At 38.0% G+C, this 15120-nt stretch overlaps 1 long non-coding RNA gene across 1 annotated transcript in view; it reads right to left on the bottom strand.

The window, feature by feature from the left end:
- Positions 1-3579: 3579 nt before the first annotated feature.
- The window catches only part of LOC118354536 (uncharacterized), a 65613-nt gene continuing 54072 nt past the window's right edge, over positions 3580-15120 (bottom strand). The window contains exon 3 of the long non-coding RNA XR_007410424.1: positions 3580-4514. This is a non-coding gene — a long non-coding RNA (uncharacterized LOC118354536). The remainder of the gene's footprint in view (positions 4515-15120) is intronic.

Below are 15120 nucleotides of genomic sequence, written 5' to 3'. Positions count from 1 at the left end.
GGTGAAGAAAAATTCTGGTGGACTAAAATGGCCAAACTCCTTTCCTGGAATTGAAGTGGGCTCTTCACTTCAGTATTCTGGGAGTGCCCTCACTCTGCCTCAGTATTCTGGGAGTGTCCCATTTCCAGTATCTTCTATTGCTCTTTTAGGGTTTTGCTCTCTTAGAGGTCATTTCTTCTCCATTATCTCTAGTGGCCAAAAATGAAACGGACGTTAGAGAGTTGACTCCCCTTAGAGGCTGCTCATTTCATGGCCTGTACGTTTTCTGCTTGTTCATGAATGGAAATTTGAGGGTTACTTTCGAGACTGAAAAAAAAAAAAAAAAAAAAAAACCAGTTTTTTCAGCCCAGAATTGTGATTTCTTCAGTAACATAATTACCTCAGAATATATTAGGCATTTGGTATATTTGCTTACAGCTGATTCCATATGCCAATAATCACATCCAAACTTCTTTTCTGAGTGTGGTGATTATATTAACTCTATCTTATTTACTGGCTTCCTTTCTTGGCCTTAATATCTGCTTCTTGGGGGACGCCTGGGTGGCTCAGCAGTTAAGCGTCTGCCTTTGGCTCAGGGCGTGATCCCGGAGTTCGGGATCGAGTCCCACATTAGGTTCCCTGCATGGAGCCTGCTTCTCCCTCTGCCTGTGTCTCTGCTTCCCTCTCTCTGTCTCTCATGAATAAATAAATAAACTCTTTTTAAAAATCTAGTTTTGGGGACAAAGAGGTAGTCATAGATTTTTTTTAGTCTTATGAAGCCCCAAATTTCTAGATCTTTTCATATCCTTCTATCTCTGCCCACCCACCTGAAAATTCTTGCCCATGACAGAACATCTGTTCTATATAATACTTTGTTAAAAACAGTCAGGAGCAGATATGATCTACCAATGTTATTTTTCTATAGAACTATTTCCCTCAAAGCCATAGGCACTATAGAACATTTTCCTCCCAGGTTACTATTTATGACAATTTTAACAAATGTCTGGCCATAGACTCACAAGGTCCTAACCCGTAGCATCAGATTCTCTATACCTGTTACCTGACCATTAATCCAAAGCCACATATTTTAAGGATTTCTTATGATGCACTTATTCCCAGAATCAAATACTGTGTCAGGCAGGGTTCAGTAGAAGAACCATAAACTGTTGCTATGCATTTAAGCACAAACAATACAAGAGAAAGGCTCTTACAAAAGCCAATGAAATATATATATATATATATTAGGTGTATATATATATACACATACACATATATATATATACTCTAGCCTGAGCCTATTGGAAAGACTCCATGAACAAAGAAACAGCTCAGCAGGGTAGCTACTTTCTTTGAGACCAGCCCTGGGACGACCACTGGGTCCCCCATTGCCATGGCATCCTGGACAAGATGAGCTCAAGACCGGTCAACTGAAACCAAAACTCGGGGAATAGAGAGTCAAATCAAGAAGCCAATGCAATCCCTGCTATTTCTTGATACCCAGGAAGCCAAAAATGAATACTAGAAACTGCTTCAGGTAAATGACTACCTCCCTAGATGATGTGCAAGGGGCTATGGGAGGGTGGCCTTTTTCTAACTTGTACTTTTCAAATCGGCATGAAAGATTTCTTTAGCACAATTTAATCACACCAAGAATACTAATTTCAAAGGAGCATGGAGAGCCAACTCAAAAAGATACTACCATGGCCGAAGTAAGGTAATAAAGGAGAGAGGCCAACCATGTGATAATGTCTGTGGTAGGCAGGATTCTAAAGATGCTCCCCAATGTGCCTATTCCTGAGTCTTTCCATTAGGTACTACTTGCTGAAATGGAATTTGGCAGATGTAATTAAGATTATGATCTTTAAAAGATTATTTATTGAATATATTGGACAAGTAACTCTATGTAAATTTAAGGTATACAACATGTTAATCTGGTGCATTTATATATTGTAATATGATTGCTCTTATAGTGATAATTAGCACCTCTATCATGTTACATAATTATCCTTTCTTTCCAGTGGTTGGAATAATTAAGTTCTAGTTTCTTCACAAGTTTGATGATTATAGTAAAATATTTTTGTCTATATTCATTATGCCGTACATTAGATCTCCAGGGCTTAGTTACTACTCAGTGCAAGCTTTTACCTTGAACAACATCTGTTCTATCCCTCCACTCCCTCCTAGTAACCACTGTTTTACACTCTGTTTTTATGACTTCAGCTGTTTTAGATTCTACCTATAAGTGATAGCATATAGTATTTATCTTTCTCTGTCTGACTTATCTCACTTAACATAATGTGCTCAAGGTCTATTCATGTAGTCACAAATGAAAGGATATCCTCCTTTCTTATGACTGAATAAATTCCATTATGTGTATGTATGTAATGTGTGTGTCGATCTATATGTAGAGATATAGACATATACCACATTTTCTTTATCTACTCATGCACTGATATGGATCCAACCACTATAAAAAATAATATGGAGGTTCTTAAAAAATTAAAAATAGATCTACCATATGATCTAGCAATTCCACTTCTGGATATATACCCACCCCTCAAAAAAATGAAAACAAGATTTCAAAGATATATAGGCACTTCTCGCATTTATTACAGCATTATTCACAATAGCCAAGATATGGAAACAAGATTATGGTCCTTAAAATATATTATCCTGAGTTATTCAGGTGAACACAATATAATCATATAAACCCTAAAAGGCAGAGAAAATTCTCTGGCTAAAGGGAGAAGAGATTCTGCAAAAGGGGAAGGGGAGGTTAAAAAAAAAAAAAAAAAAGATTCAAAACATAAGGATTCAACCTGCTGGTGTGGTTTTAAGATGGAGGAATGAAGCAACCCACCAGGGAATGCAGGGGCCCCCCCTAGAAGCTGAGAAAGGACCTCAGGCCATCAACCAGCAAGGAAATAAAGACCTTGGTCCTATGACAATCTCATGTACCTGAATTACATGAACAACTTTTATAAACTTGGAAATATCATTCTCAGAGCTTCCCAGAAAGGAATGCAACCCTGCTGACACGTTGATATTAGCCTTGGAAGACTTGAAGTAGAGAACCAGCTAAGTCATTCTGTGCCTAAACTTTTTAAAAGACAAAAAACAACAACAACAAAACACTTTATTGAGGCCTAACTGATATGTAGGAAGCTGTACATATTAAATGCATATGATTCGGTGATTTGGGGAAAAGTATGCACCCAACCATCACCACTGATGGTTATATTAAATTCTGTATATTAAATACAGTATATTAAATTCTGACTACTGAATTAAACAATGATAAATTAGTGCTGTTTTAAGCTGATAAATCCATGTTACATGGATATGACAGCAATAGATAACTAATATAACAAAACATGCCATCAACACACTATACACACACGTAGTACAACAACATAAAGGTGGGGGGAGAGAATTCAGAGAACGAATAAATCAATTCTACCCAGAGTTCTCAAAAAAAAAAAAAATATATATATATATATATATCCCTTGAAGGAGTTAGGGTAGTGGCCATGTACAGTTTTAAAAAGTGTAGAGGGGTAGAGAGGCAAGGACATTTTATGGGTGAGAAAAACGGCCTAAGTTAGATGTGATTCAAGAGACTAAGAATTGGACTCATTTTCTCATTTTTAAGGAGAAGGGGATGTCAGATAAGATGTTGGACAAAGTTGGGAGGAAATTTTGAGACCAGAGTGTGAAAAGTTTAAAATAAGTGCCTAGCAAATTTCAGGACAAAAGACATATATAACAAAAATCACCATTGAGCAAAATGAGACCTATGAGTCTATTCCTATAAAATAAAGTACTACCAAAGTTTTTATCAAGATGTTTCTGCCTTTAGGATGGTCCATCCAGTTTGCCCCGTGGTTTCTGAAGTGCATTTCCAACTATGGAAATCTCCAGACAAGTCTCCTAACTTCTCTATATACAGATTTACTGTTGACGTATGTCTATCTATGTATTATAGTTGCTTAGTATTATTTATGACCATCTCCATACAATAACATAAATGAACCAAAAGAAATCAAGGGAGAAAATTCACTATGCTGTGCATGCCTGCCAGAGATCAGGAGAGAAAAACCATGTTCACTTTCATTTGCATATTGACATTTCTAACATGTGAACGTTATTTTTCCCATAACAAATTGCTTATGTATTATATGTCTCCATCACTCAAGTTATTTCAGTTACCTATTAGACAGTAGCCAGATTTAATGTAAGCTTATCTGACTAATCTTTCTTCTTTTAAAATCCCCAGATAGTCCCACCCCACTTTCATCAACAAATAGTTTTTCGTTTCCCAATGAAGTATGTCAATATGAGTAGAACACACACACATTTGAAGTACATTCATTTTTGCTTGCCAGTGTAGAAAGCTGGTTCTGGATAAGCATCCTTAAACTGAGAAAAACAATCCCCAAAATAAACAAACACATGCAAAGCCTTTTAGCAGGTTGGTGGATTCCTGTGGAGCTGCCATCCTCAGATGATGCATCCAGCTCATTTCATGCCTCCAACTGGAACAGCATTAAACAAAAATGCAAGGAAATTAGGTCTCAATTTTGGTAAATGCTAGCAACAAATTCCGTATATTTCCTTCTTTCCTCTGTTGAATGGCAGCATTTTATGCTAACACAAAAACATCAAATTTCCCATTCAAAGTTAGATCTTCAAACACTGTATCTCAAACAATTGGCTTTCTATAACTTCAAATACATTCAAATTGGTAAAATTAGCTGCACACATGTAAATATGCATCCTTAGATTTTAAAGCCAACATTTGACCATTTTAATTATTTTAATTATCATTTTAATGTGGTCTGAATAAATCAACTACCTCATATTTGGATTATGTTTATAAGGTTTTTTTTTTAATTGAAACTTTTTTTAGAAGGAAATTTTCTATGATCACATTAAGTTTTAGAACATTGAAGGTACAGATAATAGACCTAAAAAATAGCCAACAACAATATTCATCCAAAATTTCAAAAGTTGTACATATTTTAGTTTGGGTAAATTTATAAAGGTATCATCAGAGATTTCTTTTCGTCTCTAGAAAATAGGCCTAGTATCTGAGACAGGATGGAAGGAACCCTCAAAGGTTTCATATAAAATATCAATTCCCCTTGCCTCTTTTAAGCTCTGAGATAAGAAAATTCGGACTAAATTTTCTAATCAATCTCTCTGTTCCCACTTGGAAACTTTCCTATCTTACCTAAAACCTTTAGCAATGATTTAAACACAGGAAAACAAAAACAAGACAAAAATAAAACAAGCAAAGAAAAAGTTTTATTTTTATTTGGCTTATGATACCATAGAGAGTTGGTTAGTTTTCTACTTCGTTTTCCCAATTCAAGGAGAATGTGCTGATATTTGAAGTTATCCTGTACAGATGACATAAATCACAGTATAAACACATATGGCTAGTTATTATCTGACAGTCCTCTCAGTTAGCTTCCTTACGGTACTTTTGTGAGAATTTCTATATACTGACCTATGTTTAAAATGTGCTTAAAGAGTAAGCCTTTTTTTTCCCTTCTAATATCTGGAGGTCAGTCAACTAGGATTTCCAAAGCAAATTAATATATTACTAGAGGGCCAAACCAATACCAAATCAATATATAAAGAAGCAAATCTATGAAACAGAAACCTAAAGCACACTGTCATATAGAAGTACTCCCATGGAAGACAGCAGAGTAGGAGAACCCTAAGGTCACCTCATCCCACGGATACAGCTGGGTAACACCCACATCAGGCAAATAACCCAGAAAATGACGTGAAGACCCACAAAATGGACTCTCACAGCTGAATGTATAGACAGAGCCACATCAAAGAGGGTAGGAAGGACAGAAACACAGTTGGAGCTAAATGGACTCAAAGTAGATATGAGAGAGAAGTAACGTGGCACCACAGAAATACAAAGGATGATAAAAGAATATTTTTAAAATTATATACTAGCACACTGGACAAGCTAGAAGAAATAGGTAAATTCCTAGAAACATAAACTCCCAAAACTGAATAAGGAAGAAATAGAAAATTTGAATATACCAATTACCAGCAATGAAATTGATTCAGTAATCAAAACACTCCCAATGAACAAAAGTCCAGGAGTAGATGGCTTCACAGTGAATTCTGTCAAACATTTAAAGAAAAGCTAATACCTATTCTCAAGCTATTCCAAAGATAGAGGAGGAAAGAAAACTTTCAAACTCATTCTATGTATCAAACATTATCCTGATACCAAAACCTGATAAAGACATCACAAAGAAAGAAAACTACAGGACAATATCTCTGATGAATATAGATGAAAAAAATCCTCTACAAAACATCAGCGAACTGAATTCAACAACATATTAAAAAAATCATTCACCACAATCAAGTTATATTATTCCTGGGATCCAAGAGTGATTCAACATTTGCAAATCAATCAACATCATACATCACATTAAAAAGAGAAAGGATAAAAACCATATGATCATTTCAATAGATGTAGAAAAAGTATTTGATATCTATTCATAAAACCCTCAACAAATTAGGTTTACAAGGAACATACTGCAACATAATAAAGACCGTATATAAAAACACACACTAACGTCATACTCAATGGGGAAAGTCTGAGAACTCTCCTTCTAAGGTCAGGAACAAGAGAAGGGTGTCTGTTCTTACCACTTTTATTCAACATGGTACTGGAAGTCCTGGCCACAGCAATCAGATAAGAAAAAGAAATAAAAGGCATCCAAATTGGTAAGGAACAAGTGAAACTTTCACTATTCACAGATTACATGATATTACATATAGAAAATCCAAAAGACTCCTTCAAAAAACTATCAGAACTGATGAATGAATCCAGTAAGACCATAGGATACAAAATCGATAAAGAGGAAACCTTCCCAGCAAAGGGAACAATCAACAAAAATAAAAGGTCACCTACTGAATGGGAGAAGATATTTACAAATGATATATCCAATAAAGGATTAGTATCTAAAATATATAATGAACTTAAACAATTCAACACCAACCCTGCCCCCCACATAATCCAATTAAAAAATAGGCAGAAGACATGAGCAGGAATTTTTCTAAGGAAGACATGCAGGTGTACAATAGACACATGAAAAGATGCTCAACATCACTCATTATCAGGGAAATGCAAATCAAAACCACAATGAGATATCACCTCACACCTGTCAGAGCAGCTAACATCAAAAATGCAAGAAACAATAAGTGTTGGTGAGGCTGTGGTGAAAAAGGAACCCTCCATATACTGCAGGTGAGAATGAAAACTAGTACAGCCACTGTGGAAAATGGTATAGAGGTTCCTCAAAAAGTTAAAAATGGAAGAACCATAGGATCCAGTAATTCCACTACTGGGTACTTACCCAAAGCATATGAAAACACTCATTTGAAAAGATATATGCACCCCTATATATACTGCAGCATTATTTACAATAACCAAATCATGGAAACCACCTACAGGTCCATCAATAGATGAATGGATAAAGAAGTGGTGTGTATATATACACACACATATATATACATATGTATACACACACACACACACACATATATATGAAACAACATGGATGGATGTAGAGAGTGTGACACTAAGTGAAGTCAGTCAGAAAAAGACAAATACCATATAATTTCACTTATATGGAATTTAAGAAACAAAACAAAGAAGCAAAAGGGAATAAAAAGAGAGAGAGGGGCAAACCAATAAATATTCTCTTAACTATAGAGAACTAACTGATGGTTACCAGAATGAAGGTGGGTGGGAGATGGGTTAAATAGGTATTAGGGATAAAGGAAGGCACTTATGATAAGCACTGAGTGTTGTATGGAAGAGTTGCATCTCTGTATCGTATACCTGAAACTAATATTAAACTGTATGTTAATTAACTAGAATTTAAATAAAAACTTTAAAGAAGAGTACATTTATCATGATGAGCACTGGGTAATGTACAGAATTGTTGAATCGCTATATTGTACAGAAGAAACTTATAACACTATATGTAAACTCTACTGGAATTAAAATTTAAAAATAGTTAAATAGATGGATAAATACATAAATAAAAAGCTGTCATGTAAGCAAAAGCTACAAAATGAGTAGATTTCTTCTGTTAGACCCAGGATCATAAAATCCAGTACAACTTCAAAAAGTATTAGCACAGTTGAGATCAGAGATGATCTTTGGCTGAAAAATATTTACCTATAAATCTACACAATTGAAACCTGATGATTAAGCCCATCTCTAGAAATTTTTTTCGTTATAATTTATTCAAAGTATGTCGTCACCTGAAAATTTTTAAAAAGGAACTTTTTCAAGAACTTACCTACAACTTGATTGGTTTTGTCACAATAGATAGTTTTCAAGGTTTGAAGATGGCAACATGTGCTCCAAATAAAAATCTTAAGAATTTCGTGGATTTTCTGGAAAGTTTTTGTACTCTTTGTTCACTTATAATAACTTTATGCTAAATAGGTTATCAAAGTTAATTACCTTGAAATGGCTTCTGTTGTGAGTTTGAAAGAGGATAAAATAGATACACTTTGGAGAACTTCAAATACTTGGAGGTACAATTTAAAAGAAATGGGGTCGATATGAATTAAGAAAGTAGGTATGTTTAGAAACTGAAAATACTCAGGTGTATTGACTTACAGAAAAATCTAGGTATGAGATCTATTTAATCACATAAGTCCCAGACCATTAATTACTGTTATATGTAATTATTACAAAGAAGAGATTCTCACTTTTCCTAATACTTTGGAAATTTGCCAATAACTCTGTTTCTCCTATAATGAGAAGCCTTAGCATGTATTTATTATCAAATCTCAAAGGAAACCAAAACTAAAAATGGTTCTAATCTAAAAGAAAGATTACACACTCTGTTTTGTGATATAAGTATGGTTTTCTTAAGTTTGTTATCAAAGCCCATTAGAAGTCATTCAGACACTGGTGAGTGATTTCCCTAGAACACAAGAGGAACAAGGCACTCATTCCGTTATCTCACCCTCCATCACCCACAGAAATTTCTAAGTGGGCAGATCAGATGCACCAGTTAATAAAGATGTTACAGAAAAGATTTTCAACATGAAATTTTCAGATGGTTATATGAACCCTGCTGCTCTGAGGTCTGAGGGGTGGGTCATATGTTCTTGCTTTAAGTTCACCAGCTCAGTAGAATTTGAGCAGAATAAACTACCTGTCAGGTGGGAAATACATCCCAGTGGGAGGTCCACACTGGTACCAGAATGTGATCATGAAACTCATCCTTCGTTTGCCCTCTTTCTATATTTTGTCAGCGGTGGGAATGTCGGAAGATGGTAGAAAGAAAATATATAAGCATTTTTCTTCTTGAGCAAGCATTTTAGTTTGGGAGTCCTCGTTTCTTCTCACTGAGGTGACTAGTGAACTGTCAGGAACTAGCTTTCCAGCACAGCAGGAACTTTAATGAACAGTGGGAATAATATCTTCGTACGCAACTATGAAGACTGACAATAAAAGAATGATAATAGCAAATGAAGAATATTATTGAAAACACGGTTTAAGGTGGAACCTTTGAATGTTTTCCTCTTTGGAGAGGTGGTGACAATTTGTCACAGCATGGGCACAAGTAAGTATTGTTTTTATTGTGTTCTTATGAATTTGTGATAAGGTGCCAGGGTCCGAACATATGAAAAAGCAAAGATGATAAATAGAAAGATTAATGTCCTGAGGAAAATGAAGTAGTAGGTGTTTAGATGCACATGAAAGCTTTTCAATAAATTTTTTTTGTATCTGAAGCCTGTGATCTTTTATTTGATAAGTAAAAAGCAAGACACTGAATAATTTGATTAGACTTTGCAATATATTTACCTTATTAACAATAACCTATCGGAATTCAAAGGCTACCTAGACAGGAACAAAAGGTGTCCAGCTGGTGCTTATGGGAGGGTAGAAGCTAAAATTTCACCACAAAAGCAGATGTCTGGAAGAACAGTATAGAGTTTTAAACTTTCGATTTAAAACACACTTCCTTTGGGCTTCTCAAATTAAACTTCTTATGCTTTCTTATTCTTCCCTACTCGAATTACTTCAAGAATCAAGGGTCTACGAATTATTTCAAGAATCAAGGGTCTACGTAGTGACCTCTCTGCACTTCAATGGCTTTTTATACTTCTTTGAAATGCTTATTTCTTGGAGGATAAAGCATTTGATTCTCCCACCTGTCTTACCTGTGATTTCAGGCAGCAAACCCTGAGAACTGGAGGTGTGTGTTAGTGATTTATTAAGGGTGGGCTCCCAGGAAAAACTGAAAAGAATAAAGTGGAAGTAGAACAGCAAATGGGAAGAAGCCAACCTAGGGCACAATTTTAGAAAAACATTCAACATAGCATAACCAGATTTCTCAACAGCAATACTTAGTGCTAAGACAACAGAATAGGAGCACCTGGGTGGCCCAGTGGTTGAGCGTCTGCCTTTGGCTCAGATCATAATCCCAGGGTCCTGGGATCGAGTCTCACATCAGAATCCCCACAGGGAGCCTGTTTCTCCCTCTGTCTATGTCTCTGTCTCTTTCTCTCTCGGTGTCTCTCATGAATAAATAAATAAAATCTTTAAAAAAAAAGAAATGGCCCCATATCTAGTTAGAAAACATCTCCATAGATGACGCGGAAGAGGTACAGTCACAACAGTTACACAACAGCTGCCTGAATCTGAAGTTGACAGTGAAGTCGCCATGGAAGCCAGTAAGCTTTCCACATTTGAACCAGAGGCTGATGCTGAAATGCAGCCTAAGAGGGCAATGTCATGAAACTGGAAGAAAATATTGCTGAGGAAACACTAACTCAAGACAAAGAGGAAGGTGTATCTGATGTGGAGTGAGGGTAGCCAAGAAGAACCAGAAGTGATAGAAATGATTTGGCCACTGAGCATCTGGACAGTTGGAAAGACCTACAGGAGGTATACTCAATTCCAAAGAAAAGGCAAACTGAGAAGGAGAACAGAATAAATGGAAAAGGAGGGGATGCTGTTGGCTTCAGAGATCGAACGGCCACCGCAAAGACTCCTAACAGGTCAAGAGAAATGGACCCAGATAAGCAAACTCTAAAAAGAGGAAAGGAGACAAAGGGGCTCCCTCTAACCACCTTCTTCTGCCCACAGGTGGGAACAAACCCAGATGGCAGAGATGATACAGCTAACTTCTAAAAACAAAGTATGAATTAAAGACCACAATAAACTTTCTAGAGAGGAACACTGGAGTTGGTTGAGCAAGAGTTGGCTCGACAGGAGGCTCAGAAACACAGCAGCCCCTGGGAATGATGTCTCCACAACCCTCTGACTCTCTTGCCTACAATGCCCCTATCATCCCTCTGCTGGCTACTCCCCAGGTTACCCCATGCAGGCCTGCATGGATCCCAGGAACCCTAATGCTGGAAAGGCGCTCCTCCCCACACACAGACGGACCCTGTGTGTGCTCCTGCTCTTCACGATCATTCTCAGCCCTTGATGGAACATTGTACAGAACCCCTCATTGCCCCTCCACATGTGCCAGTGGTACCACATGTGGCAGCCCTTGGGAAGTTTTCAGTTCATAGTATGTGACCCAAAGGGATTGTGCGGTTTACCAAGACTGCAGTGTCACCATCTTGCCAGTACCAGTCCCAGGCCCAGTTCAGGGACAGAATTATACTGGAATTCAAACCAATAGTCCGTCAGTGTTCAGTAGCAGAGCTCTCCTGCAGTCTCAAACAACCGCATATTATCAAGGACAGAGCTGTCCAACCATCTATGGTGGGACATCACCCTATTCCCTAGAGTCAACTCCACCAATTGTACAGTTACGCCCAGTCAAGTCTTCAGTACATCCAGAGACAACAGATTTTCACAGCTCACACCCAAGGAGGGATGGTACAGCCAACTGCAGCCATGACTACAATAGTTGCGACAGGGTAGCCTCAGACCGAACAGCCACCTTGAAATAGTAATAAAAGTTATCTTCTGGATCTGCTACCCCACCTCACCTCCCAAACCAAAACTGCTGTCTTACCTCCCAATTTTAAGACAGCCCAGGTTAGAGAGGGAAGATTTATTACTACCCTGACATCACAAAGCAGACTCAGTGGAGTCTGAGAAGGCCCAGGAGATGATGCCAGCCTTGAGCATGAATCTGAGATGGACTTAGGAGCCCCAAAATATGATGAAAACCCCATGAAGACCTCAAAAGAGCCTAAGGCACCAGAACCAGAGCAGTGAGTTGGCTAAGAAAAACAAAGAAGTATTCAGAGATGCCCTAGTTCATTGTCCGGGGCTTGAACCTTACCAGAAACCTGACTGTGGAGTGGAAAGAATTTCAACAGGTCTTCAAACACCTGGCTCACGAGCTGACTCACGGCATCATGACTAAGGGGCTGAGGTACTGTAAGAACCCTGAGGACCTGAAGTGCAATGAGAATGAGAAACACAAGATCACAGAGTACGTTAAGAAGAACACATGTAAGACTGAGCTGTTTACAAACCCAAAGTAGACGCTGAATTAGAGTGATTTGTGGGGGCCAGGGTGAGAGGACAGGTGAGCAGGTGGGATAGACTCAGGAGAAGAAACCCCGTGGGCCCATTGTCCCACCCCTCCATCAGGGCTGTGCTACCAGTGACACATCACCCTGGGGAATTGAGACCTGCAGATTTCAATCGAAAGCCATGAAAATGAGCTCCACGTACAACGAGTGATCCCTCGTCATGAGCTGTTGAGGTGAGGCTGGAGGCCATCAGAGGGAAGGGCTTGGGAGCCTTGCTGAGATCCCTAGCCCCACTCCCAAACCTGGGTCTCCTCCTCGGAGACATGTCAGCTCACAACCATGTACATCCCCAGCCATGACCCCTCACCCTGACAATCTAGATTGTATTTGAATGTACATGTGAATATATTGAAAATAATTGGTTTGTTTTCTTCCTAGTTTTGTTTGTTTTCTGGTTTTGCTTTTAGCCTCTAAGTGCTAGATCACAGGAAGACTTTATAATGATGGTTTAAGTTCTCCTACAAGGTTTAATTTACTAGCATATAAATATTCCAAAGCACTCTGCCTTGTGGTTTCGGTCAGCCTGGTGCTATCTTGGTAAGATCGATTTACTGCTTAAAATCACTTTACATTATCCATTTTTTACTGAACTTTTTATGTAAAAAAATAAAATCAATTAAAGAAAAAAAAAAGAAAGAAATAGCACCATATATATTACCCCGGAGTACCTCAAAGACACGGTTGTAAAATTCCCCAAGAAGGACATATCTTTACTTTAGGTATAAAGGGTTTTTACAAAGACTCTTTGACAGGCAAGCTTGGCTAAATTTGCAATGCACAAATACCAATCACAACTTAGTGGCTTAAAAAAATAATTTTATTATGATTATGATCCTCTGTGTTAAGAATTTCAGCATGAAAAAAAAAATTCAGCATGAGTAGTAGAAATGGCTCCTCTTTAAATACAATGATCAGAGTCTCAGAGAGACTGAGCAGCGGGGGGCAAGGAGTTGGCTTGGAGACATCTCAGGAGACTGAGATGGCTGGGAGTTGGAATCATGTAGCTCCATCTTCTCACACATGTCTAGTGACTGATCCTAGATGTCAGCTAAGACTTCTCCTGGGCAGCCAACAAATAACCTTCGAGTTGCCTCTCCATGTTTTGTTTTGTTTTGTTTTCTGTTACCCACCAGACCAGTGTGAGGATAGTAGCACCTCTCACGTGGTAGATCAGAGCTCCAAAAGAGGGCCCCTGTTCACAAGGAGAGAACTACACTGCATTTCCTGACCCAGTGTTAGTTTGCATATTTTAAGGAGCAGACATCATGATGGGGATCCGATGTGCAAGAGACTTATTGGGTGATACCCCTGCTGGGGGCAGGGGGGATCGGAGGAAGCCAGAGGAGACAGTGAGTTTCAGATGGCAATGTACATCTAGAGAAGAAGAGAAGAAAGGAAGCTTGGATAGGCTGACCCTCTGATGGCAGGACCTTTTTAAGAAGGTTTCAGGCAAGCTGACGAGAAGTCTTTTAGCCAAAATTACCATCAAAGGAGCCCCACATCTGATAAGAGGCAACTAGCCTTATTATCTCTACTGCATTCAATCACTGGCCGAGAGCAGTGTATGGGAAGCACCGTCTCTGTGAGAACACTGAGGTGGACCAGCACAGGCTGAGTCTGTCTTTCCGTGACTTTGCTCCCCATAGCAAGAGGTCGGAGACACACATTTTCAAGTGGCCACACGTAGCCTCTTAATCCATGCACATTCTGCTTTATTGATTGATTACAAGCAAGCTAAAAGTTTGCCCAGATTTAATGGGGGAATGTAGACTCCATCTTCCAAAGGGAAGAATGTCAAAGATTTTCCAGCCATTTTTAAGAATAATTGCTATATCTAGCTACATAAAAGTAATAATAATAATAATTTGAAATGTATAAATAAAAAGCACTTTGAACAAACATTTAAGAAATATGGAAGATATATCATGGAATATGTAAAATAAATCATTAAACTTCTTTGTCACTGGGAAACAGGACCTATGTTTGGGAAAGGGTATAGTAGGGTACCATTCTTTTTCATTACAAGATTTTTAGGACCATTTAATTTTTTAAATTATTTGCCTTTTATATTTCAATATAATTCAACAAGATCGAGCAAGTAAACTAAAGAAAAGTAAAGTGAAGCTTACCCTTCCCACCTTAAAACCTTTCTGTGCTTTCCTGCTTGCCAGTAAAGTCAAATTTAACTATTTAGTTTGTAAAACCCTCCATGATCTGATCTAGCTTTCCAGACCCTTCATAAAACACAGTATCAGTTATCTTTTGGTAAGTCAGGCTGTGGTAACCAAGTCCTAAGTCTCAGTGTCTTCCAGCACAGCTCAGCAACGATGAGTTAGTTGTGGCTCTTATATATAGCTTCTTGCTTCAGGATCCAGGCTGAAAAACAGTCTTACCCAGGACATGCCATCCTCTTGCCATAGAGAAAAAATGAGAAAATTGGCAAAGCCAATAGTCGCTATTGAAATTTCTGCTAAAAACTGCACGCTGGTACTTCTGCTCATGTTTTACCGATCACGTGAATGACAGAGGTTGACAATAAGAGGGGACAGGGAGGTGGGATATGCTTCT

Source organism: Canis lupus, chromosome 4, assembly GCF_003254725.2.
Source record: "Canis lupus dingo isolate Sandy chromosome 4, ASM325472v2, whole genome shotgun sequence".
Classification (NCBI taxonomy): domain Eukaryota; kingdom Metazoa; phylum Chordata; class Mammalia; order Carnivora; family Canidae; genus Canis; species Canis lupus.
This window is presented reverse-complemented; position numbering and strand designations above follow the sequence as displayed.